Source organism: Eriocheir sinensis, chromosome 43 (assembly GCF_024679095.1).
Source record: "Eriocheir sinensis breed Jianghai 21 chromosome 43, ASM2467909v1, whole genome shotgun sequence".
Lineage (NCBI taxonomy): Eukaryota > Metazoa > Arthropoda > Malacostraca > Decapoda > Varunidae > Eriocheir > Eriocheir sinensis.
In genome coordinates this window covers 4,951,206-4,963,473 of record NC_066551.1, presented here as the reverse complement: position 1 = coordinate 4,963,473, position 12,268 = coordinate 4,951,206, and the positions used below count along the sequence as shown (strand labels likewise).

General features: G+C 43.1%; 1 protein-coding gene and 1 long non-coding RNA gene across 3 annotated transcripts in view; one reads left to right on the top strand and one right to left on the bottom strand.

The window, feature by feature from the left end:
* Window positions 1–12,268, bottom strand: part of LOC127010340 (uncharacterized) — a 138,432-nt gene that overhangs the window by 32,250 nt on the left and 93,914 nt on the right. The window lies entirely within an intron of this gene.
* Window positions 1–12,268, top strand: part of LOC127010342 (uncharacterized) — a 46,640-nt gene that overhangs the window by 27,271 nt on the left and 7,101 nt on the right. Inside the window, exon 2 of the long non-coding RNA XR_007763108.1 lies at window positions 2,517–3,034. This is a non-coding gene — a long non-coding RNA (uncharacterized LOC127010342). The remainder of the gene's footprint in view (window positions 1–2,516; window positions 3,035–12,268) is intronic.

Below are 12,268 nucleotides of genomic sequence, written 5' to 3'. Positions count from 1 at the left end.
GATTGTATTGGTGTGAAAATAGTTAGTTTGTCATTAATGGATTGTTTTCTTCTCTACAGGTAAAGAGGGAGGGATGAGGAAGGTGGAGATTGTATTGATGTGAAAATATTGTTAGTTTGTCAGTAATGGATTGTTTTCTTCTCTACAGGTAAAGAGGGAGGGATGAGGAAGGTGGAGATTGTATTGATGTGAAAATATTGTTAGTTTGTCAGTAATGGATTGTCTTCTTCTCTACAGGTAAAGAGGGAGGGATGAGGAAGGTGGAGATTGTATTGGTGTGAAAATAGTTAGTTTGTCAGTAATGGATTGTTTTCTTCTCTACAGGTAAAGAGGGAGGGATGAGGAAGGTGGAGATTGTATTGATGTGAAAATAGTTAGTTTGTCAGTAATGGATTGTTTTCTTCTCTACAGGTAAAGAGGGAGGGATGAGGAAGGTGGAGATTGTATTGGTGTGAAAATATTGTTAGTTTGTCATTAATGGATTGTCTTCTTCTCTACAGGTAAAGAGGGAGATTGTATTGGTGTGAAAATATTGTTAGTTTGTCATTAATGGATTGTCATCTTCTCTACAGGTAAAGAGAGAGGGATGAGGAAGGTGGAGATTGTATTGGTGTGAAAATATTGTTAAGGGATCGCTGGGGATGAGAAATTAACGTTGTGGGAAATATATATTAGTTCGTCATCACTCGATCTTCTTCTTCCCTGTCTATATAAGTAAGGGAGGGATGGCGAACGTGAAGAAATGTTATGGTGTAGCTTTGAATATTATTAGTTTGTCATCCCCGTATCAACTTCTCTTATCTCGAAAAAAATGAAGGGATGAGGAACGCGGTGGAATGTTATGGTGTGCGAATCTTTTACTTCGTCATAACTTAATTATTTTCTTTGCTACCTCGGAAAAAGTGGAGGGATGAGGAACGCGGGGGAATGCAATGGTTGGCGAGTAATATTTCCATACGTTTTGTTTTCATTATCTTTTAAAACTAACCACTGTGATGTTTAAGATACGAACCGCGCCATGGTATTAAAACATTGACTATTATATCACATGAACATTGTCTGCATTCTATTAAAAAGTTTAACATGATTTTCCGACATATCAAGAAGTGTAGCAAATTTCGGTCATTATAAAGAATGCATTAATTTTCCTCCTTATAAAGAAGTGTGACAACATTGAGAATTATATCACATGAACATTGTCTGCATTCTATTAAAAAGTGTAACATGATTTCCCGACATATTAAGAACTGTAGCAAATTTCGGTCATTAAAAAGAGCGCATTAATTTTCCTCCTTATAAAGAAGTATGACAACATTGTGAATTATATAACATGAACATTTTCTGCATTCTATAAAAAGTGTAACATGATTTTCCGCCTGACCAAAAAGTGTAGCAAATTTCGGCCATAAAAGAAACTGTATTAATTATCCTCCTTATAAAGAAGTGTGACAATTTTCCGCCTTATCGAGAAGCGTACCAATTTTCCGCCATTAAAAGAAGCGTCACATAATTTTCCACCTGACCAAGAAGTGTAGCACCAGACATCGAGAGGAAAAAGCCTTGCGTGTAAGCATGTATAACCTTGCCAGACAGTCCGCGCGTCGGGATGAAGACCGTCCCAGGAGCAAGATATTTACCCACTCAGTCTTATTTTGGCAGTTATTACATCTTAGCCTCCGTTAGTTTCCCTTTTTTATCGCTTTCTTTTAATCTCTGAGGCGACAGTGACCAATGAGCAGCCTGGAAAGCGTTATGTGACCGTTCCAGGAGCAAGATATTTACCTATAGTCTTATATTGGCAATTATAACATCTTAGTCTCCGTTAGTTTCCATTTTTGATCGCTTTCTTTTAATCCTTGAGGCGACAGTGACCAATGAGCAGAATGGAAAGCTTTATGTGACCTATTATTAGCCTATCAGAGAGAAGAACGTCCCGAGGGCAAGACTGGCTTAATTAATCTTGTTTGGGCAGTTATTTCGTCTCATTCCCCGTTAGTTTTCCTCTTGTTAGCTTTTTTCTATTCCCTGAGAAGCAAAAATAACAAACGAACACCCTGGAAAACGTTTTGTGACCGTCCCTGGAACAAGATATTTACCTAGTCGTGTTTTGTCAGTTATTACATCTTAATCTCCGTTAGTTTCGCCGTTTTTGTCGCTTACTTTTAACTCCCGAGACCTGGCAATGAGCAACGAGCGATGTGGAAAGCGCTGTGACCGAAAATTAGCGAGTCGGAGTAAAGACCGTCCCGAGAGCAAGATCTACTTATTTAATCGTGCTTTGTCAGCTATAACATTTAATCTCTTGTAGTTTCCCCTCTTTTTCACCTCCTTTTATTCCCTAGGATGCGGCAATGACCAATGAGGAGCCTGGATAGCGTTATATGACCGAAAACCAGCCAATGAGAGTGAAAACCGTCCCCGGAGCAAGTAGCCTATTCAATCATTTATGTTTTAGCAATTATTATATCTTAAATCTCCGTTAGTTTCCCTCTTTTTCATTTTCTTTTATCCCCTAGGACGCGATAAGGACCAATGAGGAGCCTGGAAAGCGTTATATGACCGCAAATCAGCCAATGAGAATGAAGAACGTCCCCGGGGCAAGATGAGGCTAAGCATGTACTCAACTCCCTCTGCCACTGTTGCCAGATTATCGTACTCAGAGTATCGCATATACGGATTCTTTACATATAACTATTGCCAAAAAGCAGCAATAATTTACCATTTCAGCAATAACTATAAATGAATCCAGTTATTGGGGTGGAGAAGACAGTTTTTGGGTAGCAAGTCGGCAAATGTTAGAGGCTGAGTACGACAATCTGACACGGTTGCCCTCTGCCCGAAGCCCCACGTGGGAGGCGGCGGAGTGACGAGTGTTGTTTTGAGTGCAAGTTTTACGCGGCGGTGACGGCTGAGTGACGGGCCATGCATTCAGATGTCTTCCTGAATGCCCCAAGAAGACGAGGTGGTGAAGGGAGCGAGGCAGGCAGCGGAGGACGTGAAGGAGAGGAGGAAGAAGAGGAGGGTGGTGATGGAGGTGAGGGAGAGTGACGGTGTGTTGTTTACTTGTGTGAGCGAGGAAGGGGAATCGTGTTAGGTTGTTTAGTGTTGTTTTGTTGTTTATTTGTGATTGCTGAGTGGTCCTTCTCCTCTTCCTTCTTCTTCTTTTCCTTTCCTTCATTAAACATTATCATTGCCATATTTATCTTTTTTTTTTTATATCAATACTCGTGTTTTTTTTTATATTTTCTTATTTGTCATTTCAGTCCTCCTCCTTCTACTCCTCTATTCCTTCTTTCCTTCATTAAGCATCATCATTGCTATCATATTTATCTTTTTAATCAATACTAATGTTTTTTTTTTCTTATTTGTCATTTCAGTCCTCCTCCTCCTCCTCCTCCTCCGTCTTTACTTCTTTCCTTCATCATCATTATTCCCATTATCATCATGTCCTTGCTTTTTCTTTTGATGTAGACGTTAATATTTGATGCTTCTGATGTGTGGTTCCTTCTACTTCGTGTTTTTTTTCTACAGTTACCACCTATATTGCTCTTCTTCCTCCCCCTCCTCCTTCTTCTACTTTTCTTCTTTTTTTCCTTCATCATCGTCATTATCATCTTGTTAATATTGATACTTTTGATGTGTGTTTCCTTCTACTACCTACTCTTCTACTTTTCTTCTTTTTTTCCTTCATCATCGTCATTATCATCTTGTTAATATTGATACTTTTGATGTGTGTTTCCTTCTACTTCGTTTGCTTCGTCCATCACCTCTACTTTCTACTCTACCTCTACCTCTACTTTCCTTCTTTCTTTCCTTCATCTCCGTCATTATCATTATGTTAATATTGATACTTCTGATGTGTGTTTCCTTCTACTTCGTTTGCTTCGTCCATCACCTCTACAACTACCATTACCACCCACCACCACCTCCACTTCCTCCACCTCCACCTCCTCATCATCATCAACACTAGTCGTCCCCGTGAACCCAGAGGTGTTTCCCTTCCAAGTTTGTGGTTTTCACGCGGCGGGAAAGCGATTAACATTTCCGCGCCATTGACTTCGCTGGAGAAAAAATGAGCGAGGGAAAAATGGATACCCGAAAAAGATAGGAAGGCGATGGTCGTTGAACTGAGAGAGAGAGAGAGAGAGAGAGAGAGAGAGAGAGAGAGAGAGAGAGAGAGAGAGAGAGAGAGAGATCCAGTTGTAGGTAGCGTGACCCCTAATCAGTAAATTTAGATTGCCAACCATATCAGAGAGAGAGAGAGAGAGAGAGAGAGAGAGAGAGAGAGAGAGACCCAGTTTAGGTATTTGAATCTCTAATAATTAAATTTAGATTGCCACCCATATCAGAGAGAGAGAGAGAGAGAGAGAGAGAGAGAGAGAGAGAGAGAGAGAGAGAGACACAGTTATATGGAGCTGAACTCTTAATAATTAAAACCAGATTGCTAACCATATCAGAGAGAGAGAGAGAGAGAGAGAGAGAGAGAGAGAGAGAGAGAGAGAGAGCATACTTGGGGCTTTCCATGTGTGACAGACTTTCTCAAGGTAGCGTTCCGTCCCCATAATAACGGCAAAAGTGAACACACACACACTAAGGAAAAAAAACAAAGCAAAAAAAACAAATTCCAGGAAAGCAAAGAGAAAGGTCATCCCTGAAAATCATACCTTCATAGAAAACGGGACGAGCTCAAATAATAATATAATAGGAATGACGGTGGTAGTGGTGGTGGTTGTCGTATCAGCAGCAGTACTAGTATGAGGAGTATAGTTACAGAGTACAGGACTGACCATGTATAGTATTGGACCCCTTGAGGCATAACTAACCCAAAAAAGAAAACGGAGTAAGGGGGAACATTTTTACATTAGGCAGCAGTAGTAGTCTTAGGTTTCAGGAGTATTGTAATAGACACACGAGACAGACAGACGCTTGGAGGCACACGTAAGCAAAAAAAGGCAACGGAATAGGTCGGAACATGCTTGCAGGAGGCAGTAGCGTGCGGGATAAAGATATTTCGCAAGCTAGTAAATGTTGTACCTCGAGATTGAGAGAAAGACGAGAGAGCGGGAAGTACAGAAGGGGTAGGGGAGGGGGAGGAAGGGAGGGAGAGAGAGAAAGGTTACGGTTGTTGAGTTGACAGTGAGAGCAACATCAGGGAGAGAGAGAGAGAGAGAGAGAGAGAGAGAGAGAGAATTACATAGAATTAGACATTAGCGCATATTCCAGAAAATAAGAAAATAACTTCATAGTCTTCCTTTACGTATACATATAATTTCGAGAGAGAGAGAGAGAGAGAGAGAGAGAGAGAGAGAGAGAGAGAGAGAGAGACTTTACCGTAATGCAAGCTGGAAAACGGTTTAGTCTGCTCTTAGATAAAGTGTAAACAGATAAAATATGAATACCCGAGCCAGAGAGAGAGAGAGAGAGAGAGAGAGAGAGAGAGTGGAGGAGGAGGATGGGGAAAGCCGTCAAGGTCATATCGAGGATGTGAAGGAATCTGCCACTCTGTTGACTCTGCAGGCCGGCAGCTGGGACCCGCCACTCCGGCCTTGACCTTCCGGGGACGCTGGGAGCCTTTCGGGGCGTGGGGCGGGTCGGGGCGGGGCTGGGACGGGGCGTGGGACCAAGGTAGAGTGAATTGGGGTGTTTGGGATGATGGGAAGAAGCAATTGGGGGGATAGTTTTGGGCTAGGGGGGACGTGGGGCCAAGCTGTTATGCATGGGGCGTGAGATGGAGAAAAGGGGGAAGGCTTGGCGGGGCGGGTCGGGGTGGGGCGTGGGACCAAGCTGGGGTGTGTGTGGGGTGCGTGCGATGAAGCGTTGGGGAGGCTTGTACGGGGGCGTGAGATGGACCAAATGTGAAGGTTACTATTGGCTCGGGCGTGAGATGAACCTTGAGAGAATTGGGGAGTTTAGGATAATGAGACGGGGTGGGGAAACTAGTTCGGGGCGGGGCGTGGGACCAAGCTGGGATGTATGGGGCGTGAGACGGAGCAAAGGGGAAGGCTGGGACGGGGCGGGGCGACGATGGAAATGGTAAACGTTATAATGATTTTTTTTTCTTGAGGTAATGGGATGGACTCCTAGATGGATTGATGTGGAGGCTAGTTCTTGGTGGGGCGGGGCGTAGGGCTAACCCGGGGTGTTTTGGGGTATATGGTTGGTGATGGAGACGGGGTTAAAAAAAATGGGTGTTGGGATGTGCTGGTGTGTGTGTGTGTGTGTGTGTGTGTGTGTGTGTGTGTGTGTGTGTGTGTGTGTGTATTTGGGACGGGGATAGAATTGAAGGAGGCTGGGGCACTGGGCAAGAGGTCGGTGGTTTGGGTGGAGGGAAAACACATGGGGAGGGGGCGGGGGGTTAAGCTGGGGTGTGTGACGGGGTTTTGGGACCTGGGGCAGAGGTGGGGCGGGGTTTCGATGACTGGCATGGGGCAGTATTTCTCAACAAGGGGAGGGTAGTGATGAAGTAGCTGTGACTGACTGTTTTAAGTTTACTCTCATGATTTTTATTGAGAGAGAGAGAGAGAGAGAGAGAGAGAGAGAGAGAGAGAGAGAGAGAGAGAGGAGACTTGAGAAACCTGTCTGCTGTCTTTAGTGGAGGAAAACCCACCCACGACCCTCCCACCTACTTTCCTCACCTGTCCACCCACCTTACCCACCCTCCCACCCCCTTACCACACCTACCCACCTACCCACCCACCTACCCACCTTTCACCCCCTCTCCTCTCTATCTCTCACACCCCTCCCTTCCCTTTCCCTTTCCTTACTTCTTTTCCTCTTACCTCACCCACCTTTCCCCCCTCCACCCCCCATCCCTACCCCCCCCCCCTGCTTACCTTGATCCCTCCGTTGACTTATTATTTTATCGGTTCGCTTGTGTTGGAGGTCAGTGGTGTAACGAAATTAATGGGGTAACTAAATTTAATGGCGTAAGGTTATTAAATTAGTGTTATGCAAGTGTGTGTGTCTGTGTGTGTGTGTGTGTGTGTGTGTGTGTGTGTGTGTGTGTGTGTGTGTGTGTGTGTTGTAATAATGTCTTTGTCTTCAGTCTCTCTCACAGGTAACTCCTCCTCCTCTTCCTCCTCCTCCTCCTCCTCCATCTCATCTCCGTTTTGCATCCCCTCCTCCTCCTCCTAGTTACTCCATCCCTCCCTCTCTCCCTCACCACACACACACACACACACACACACTCACACACACGTATATTGCACAATGGAGGAAAAGTGAAGGAGGGAGGGAGTGGGAGAGAGGAATCGTTCTATCTCTCATGATATGTCAGTGTCGCTGTATCTCCTCCTCCTCCTCCTCCTCCTCCTTCCCATAGCGTTACCACACTCACCAACCGTCCTCCTCTCCCTCCTCCTCCTCCTTCTCCTCCTCCGTCAACTCCTTCTCTCCTACTTTATAATCACGATTCTATGTCTCCTTTCCTATATATCCATTCAGTTTCATCCTGTTCCATTCCGTCTACTCCCCTCTATCTCTCCCTCACATCCTCTCCTACCTTTTCCTTACTTCCTCTTCCTCTCTTCTATTCACTTCTCTCGGGTCCCATATCTTACACTGCTCTCTCCCTCTATCCCCCACACACACCCCATTTTCTTTTCTTACTGTCTTTCCTTTTCTCTTTCTTTCCATTCACTTCTATCCTGTTCCATATCTTACACTGCTCTCTCCCTCTATCCCCCACACCCTTCCATTGCCTTTCCTTACTGTATTTCCTTTTCTCTTTCCATTCACTTCTATCCTGTTCCATATCTTACACTGCTCTCTCCCTCTATCCCCCACACCCTTCCATTTCCTTTCCTTACTGTATTTCCTTTTCTCTTTCTTTTCATTCACTTCTATCCTGTCCCTTACATTCCTCTCATTTTCCTAACCCTCCCATTCCTTTTATTTAATTTTCTTCGTTTCTCTTCTCATTCACCTTCCGTACATTCACTTCACTCTTCCTTCATCCTTCATATCGTCTCAAAAGCCGAACTCTACCACCACCACCATCATCACCATCACCACCACGCCACACCCCAGTAAGAACCTCGACCAAGTAACCCCACTCAGCATTCCTTACGTCCATGTTGAGTTATGTCGCGGCGCTGTGACTGTAATTGTGGGTCTGGCCTCGTTATTGTGGTTATTTTTTGTGGGATTTCGTCGTATTTGTGTTTGTTTGTGGGTTAGGTACTGTGTGTGGGTCGTGGGGGTGGGTGGGGGGGAGAGGGGGTGAATGTGTGGGTGGGGGGGTGGTGGATGTGTATGTGTATGAGGGAGGAGGTCGGTGAATGTAAGTATATGTGTGTGTGTGTGTGTGTGTGTGTAAAGGGGGGGGGGGAGAGGGGTACTGTGTGTGTGTGTGTGTGTGTGTGTGTGTGTGTGTGTGTTAACCTTTCTACGTGATTAAGTTCCTTCCATTGTTTCACGCTTGAGGTAAAACAAACACACACTAAACAAACACCAACATTAAGTGATATGGGTTCAGATATGTGTCTAGCCTAATTTCGTGATCTCTAAATAACAAGCATCAAGGCATTCGGCGTCACAGTGAGGTGGCTTGCAAGCTTTCCCTCGTTGTTTTTTATGAGCTAATTGACCTTCCCTTGAATCTTACCTGTTGACACTCACACCTGTATATTCTCAGAGACTCATATTCTCACACGTTTCCGGGCTCGCACACCCACGTTTGATAAGGCTTTCGTATGGTTGAGGGTATTTCCATGGGTAGTTTTATGAGGCTAATGATTGACAAGGCTTCAGCAGTATGTATGTGAAAAACGCTCTTGATAACCCGACTAACCTCCTTTGTGACCTTTGAAAATACTTATTGTGAGAGTTGAAAGCGTCTGAGATACGCTCCTGAGACACTTTGGTTTCTCACTATAAAAAAAAATATAGCATCTTGTAAGGTCACTGAGCAGATCAATCATGTCGTCTTACGTGTCTGCCGGCCGTGATGTTTATGAGGAGCTGAGACAAAGCGATTTATTTTCTAGATATATATATTTTTTGCCCTTGAGCTGCCTCCTTTGCAGTAAATAAAACTGTCACTAGGCTCATGAAGTCGTCCATGGGAGTCCCAACAACTTGCACGAAAGCTTCTTCAAATAGGTGGACTTAGGGCCGCTTTCACAGTTCCTTCGTTTCTTTTGATCGTTACCAGCAGTGGCGGCGATCGACGCTATAGTTTTCCACGTGAAACTGGCCTTTGGGGTAGTGGCGGCTGCAGAGGAAGCAAGAGGTGTTGAGAGCAGCGTTGCCAAATTATCGTACTCATCGCATTGAATTTCGTAGTTTTGGACCGATAACTATGGCAAAAAGAAAAAAAAGAGCATCAATAAATAACAGCTTTAACGCTAACTTTAATTTTCTATCGTTATTTGTGCAGGTACGAGAGTTTGAGGCTTAAAAATGATAAATACAATGTGGTGAGTACGATAATCTGGCAACGCTGGTTGAGAGTGTGTGGCAAGGTGCGGGGCTAGGCTAACCCCGCAGCCGCCACTACCCCATAGGCCAGTTTTACGTGGAAATACTACAGCGGCGATAACAGCCACTGGTAACGATCAAAACAAACAAAACAACTGTGAAAGCGGCCCTTAGTCTATGAAACCCTTGTTGTGAGTACTGGTCTCGGTTTCATAGGGATAAGAGATGTTGAGTTTGTGAACATCCCTGTACGATGGTTTATCTTTTCCTCTCGATTTTCGCATATTGGTATTCAATGGTCTTTTTTTTTATTTTTTTATCTTTTTTTTACAACAAAGGAGACAGCTCAAGGGCACACAAAAAAGGAAACAATAATAATAAAAAAGCCCGCTACTCGCTGCTCCTTGCTTTTAATGTTTTGATTTTAGCCCAGTTTGAGATATTAAACGCCTCGAGGATGGTACACGAGGTTTGTCTATGTATTTTTTGGGGATATATTAATTATTGACGGTTCTCGCTCTATTGTTTCTATTTCAACTCGGATTCACGTAAATAATAAAACGCTGAGATATTAATACCCTGTCAAGGAGGTTTTCAATTCCTCCCTGTCTTTTGTAAGTACAGAATGCCTAACGAAGACACTGAAGCAGTTTTACGAGCGATAGAATGTTAAAACTCAGAATTAGGGAGGCCATGATCATATCCTTATTTTCTTTGAGCAATGGAAAACCTAAAAATGCAGTGTCAGTAGTTATGAGACTCTTGGGATGTCAAACGGTTAGTAATGCGGCTCGCAGTCTTTCGCTCTTTTCTGTTAACGCAGTAATACCGAACGAAATCATGAGTTTCTAAGAGCGGCGGGATATGAAGACCGGCATTTTAAGACACACTCGCTTCTTACATCAGCTAATTCTAAAGGTCAAAGAGGGGGTCAGTCGGGTTCTAATGAGTGTTTCTTCAGGTTCACGGTACAGAAGAAGGGTCAAACTACCACCAGGGTCATAAAACTACTGGAAATGCCCACAACTCCTACGAAAGCCTTGGCAAATATGCGTTCTTGGGCGGGGAAATGTCTTTTAATACGACCCGAAGAGTTAGCAAACCTTTTTAAATAGTTTCCTTGTTCGTTTCGTAATCACAGAAGCCCAGAATGAAGGAGTTTGATTTATTTTTAGAACGACGGGACATTAAAAGGTCCTGTGTGGTCGCTCATATGTCTTCCCTCGTTTTTACAACATTGGAAACTATCGAAGTAATTTAAGTAGTTTTTGTAATAGGTTCGGTCCAGTGGGTCTTGGGTTATCAGGCGTTTAAAGAAGCGGTTCATGGTAATCAACCGTGTTTCCCTTTGTGGTGAAATACGTAATGAAATGAACTGAGCATTTTTTAAGGGGCGGCGAACCTTTGAATCCTGGGATGACAAACTTTTCAGTGAGGTAATTCAATGTTTTCTTTTATTAATCAACATCGCGAATCCTTGTACACGAATACGTAATGGAGTAATAGGAGTTTCTTTTTGAGAGCGGCAGACTTTTGAATCTTGGGATATTAAAAAGGAATCAGTGAAGTAAATCAGTGTTTTCTTTTATTAATCAACATCGCGAATCCTTGTACACGAATACGTAATGGAGTAATAGGAGTTTTTTTTTTTAAGAGCGGCAGACTTTTGAATCTTGGGATATTAAAAAGGAATTAGTGAAGTAAATCAGTGTTTTCTTATATTAATCAACATCGCGAATCCTTTTACACGAATACGTAATGGAGTATTATGAGTTATTTTTTTTTATTTTTTATTTATTTTTTTTTTTTTAAGAGCGGCTGACTTTTGAATCTCTGGATATTAAAAAGGAATCAGTGAAGTAAATCAGTGTTTCTTTCCTTTTTCTTTGTCCCTGAAATCATAGACCGAGAACGTACTTTTTGTTGTCATGTCCGGCAGCGCACATGTCTTCCCCGTGGTCCCCGACATGACGGGTTGTCGCGTCTCAGTACAAAAACACGAGGGAAATGATTTAAGTGTTCTGAAGGCAGCGAACTTTTGAGCCTCGGGATATGAAACGTTTCAGTGAAGCAAATCAATGTTTCCTTTTTTTTTTTTTTCTTTTTGCAGGTTTCCACGAAGAAGCGCGTGATCCTTTGAGTCTTGGGATAAATATAAACGTTTCAGTCAATATTATGTTTTTCTCTGTGCAAGTTTCCGCGACGATGCAATATTAAGCAGTTTTAAAAGCGGAGATCCTCTGAGTCTTGGAATATTAATTAAACGTTTCAATCAATGTTTTCCTATTTTTCTCTGTGCAAGTTTTCGCGACGATGCAAATTAAGCAGTTTTAAGAGCGGTGATCCTTTGCGTTTCAAGATATCAAAACGTTTCAATTAATGTTTTCTTAAATTTTCACTAACTTCTTTTCACATGTTTCCCTGACGAATTGGATGAACTGATTTTCTTACCTTTCTTTTCACACGATTCCCCGACGAAGTGGACGCAATAGTTTTAATAAGAGCGTCAATCCCTTGCGTCTCAGGATATCAGACGTGTCGATCAATGTTTCCTTCCTTCTCTCATTCGTGCAAGTTACCGCGCCGAAGCAAATGAAATAGAGAGGGAGGAGGAGAGGGAGAAGAGAGAGAGAGGAGGGGAGGAGGAGGGAGGAAAGTGAGAGAGGAACAAATATAGAAAGAGAAGAGAAGGGAGAGGGAGAAGAGGAGGAGGAGGAGGAGAAGGAAAAGAGCAAGAAGAGATTGAGTGCATGCAGAAAGAAAGAAAAAAATATTAAAACGTATTGAAACTGCTATTATCATCATCATCATCATCACTACTATCATTATCATCTCACTATCAATTATA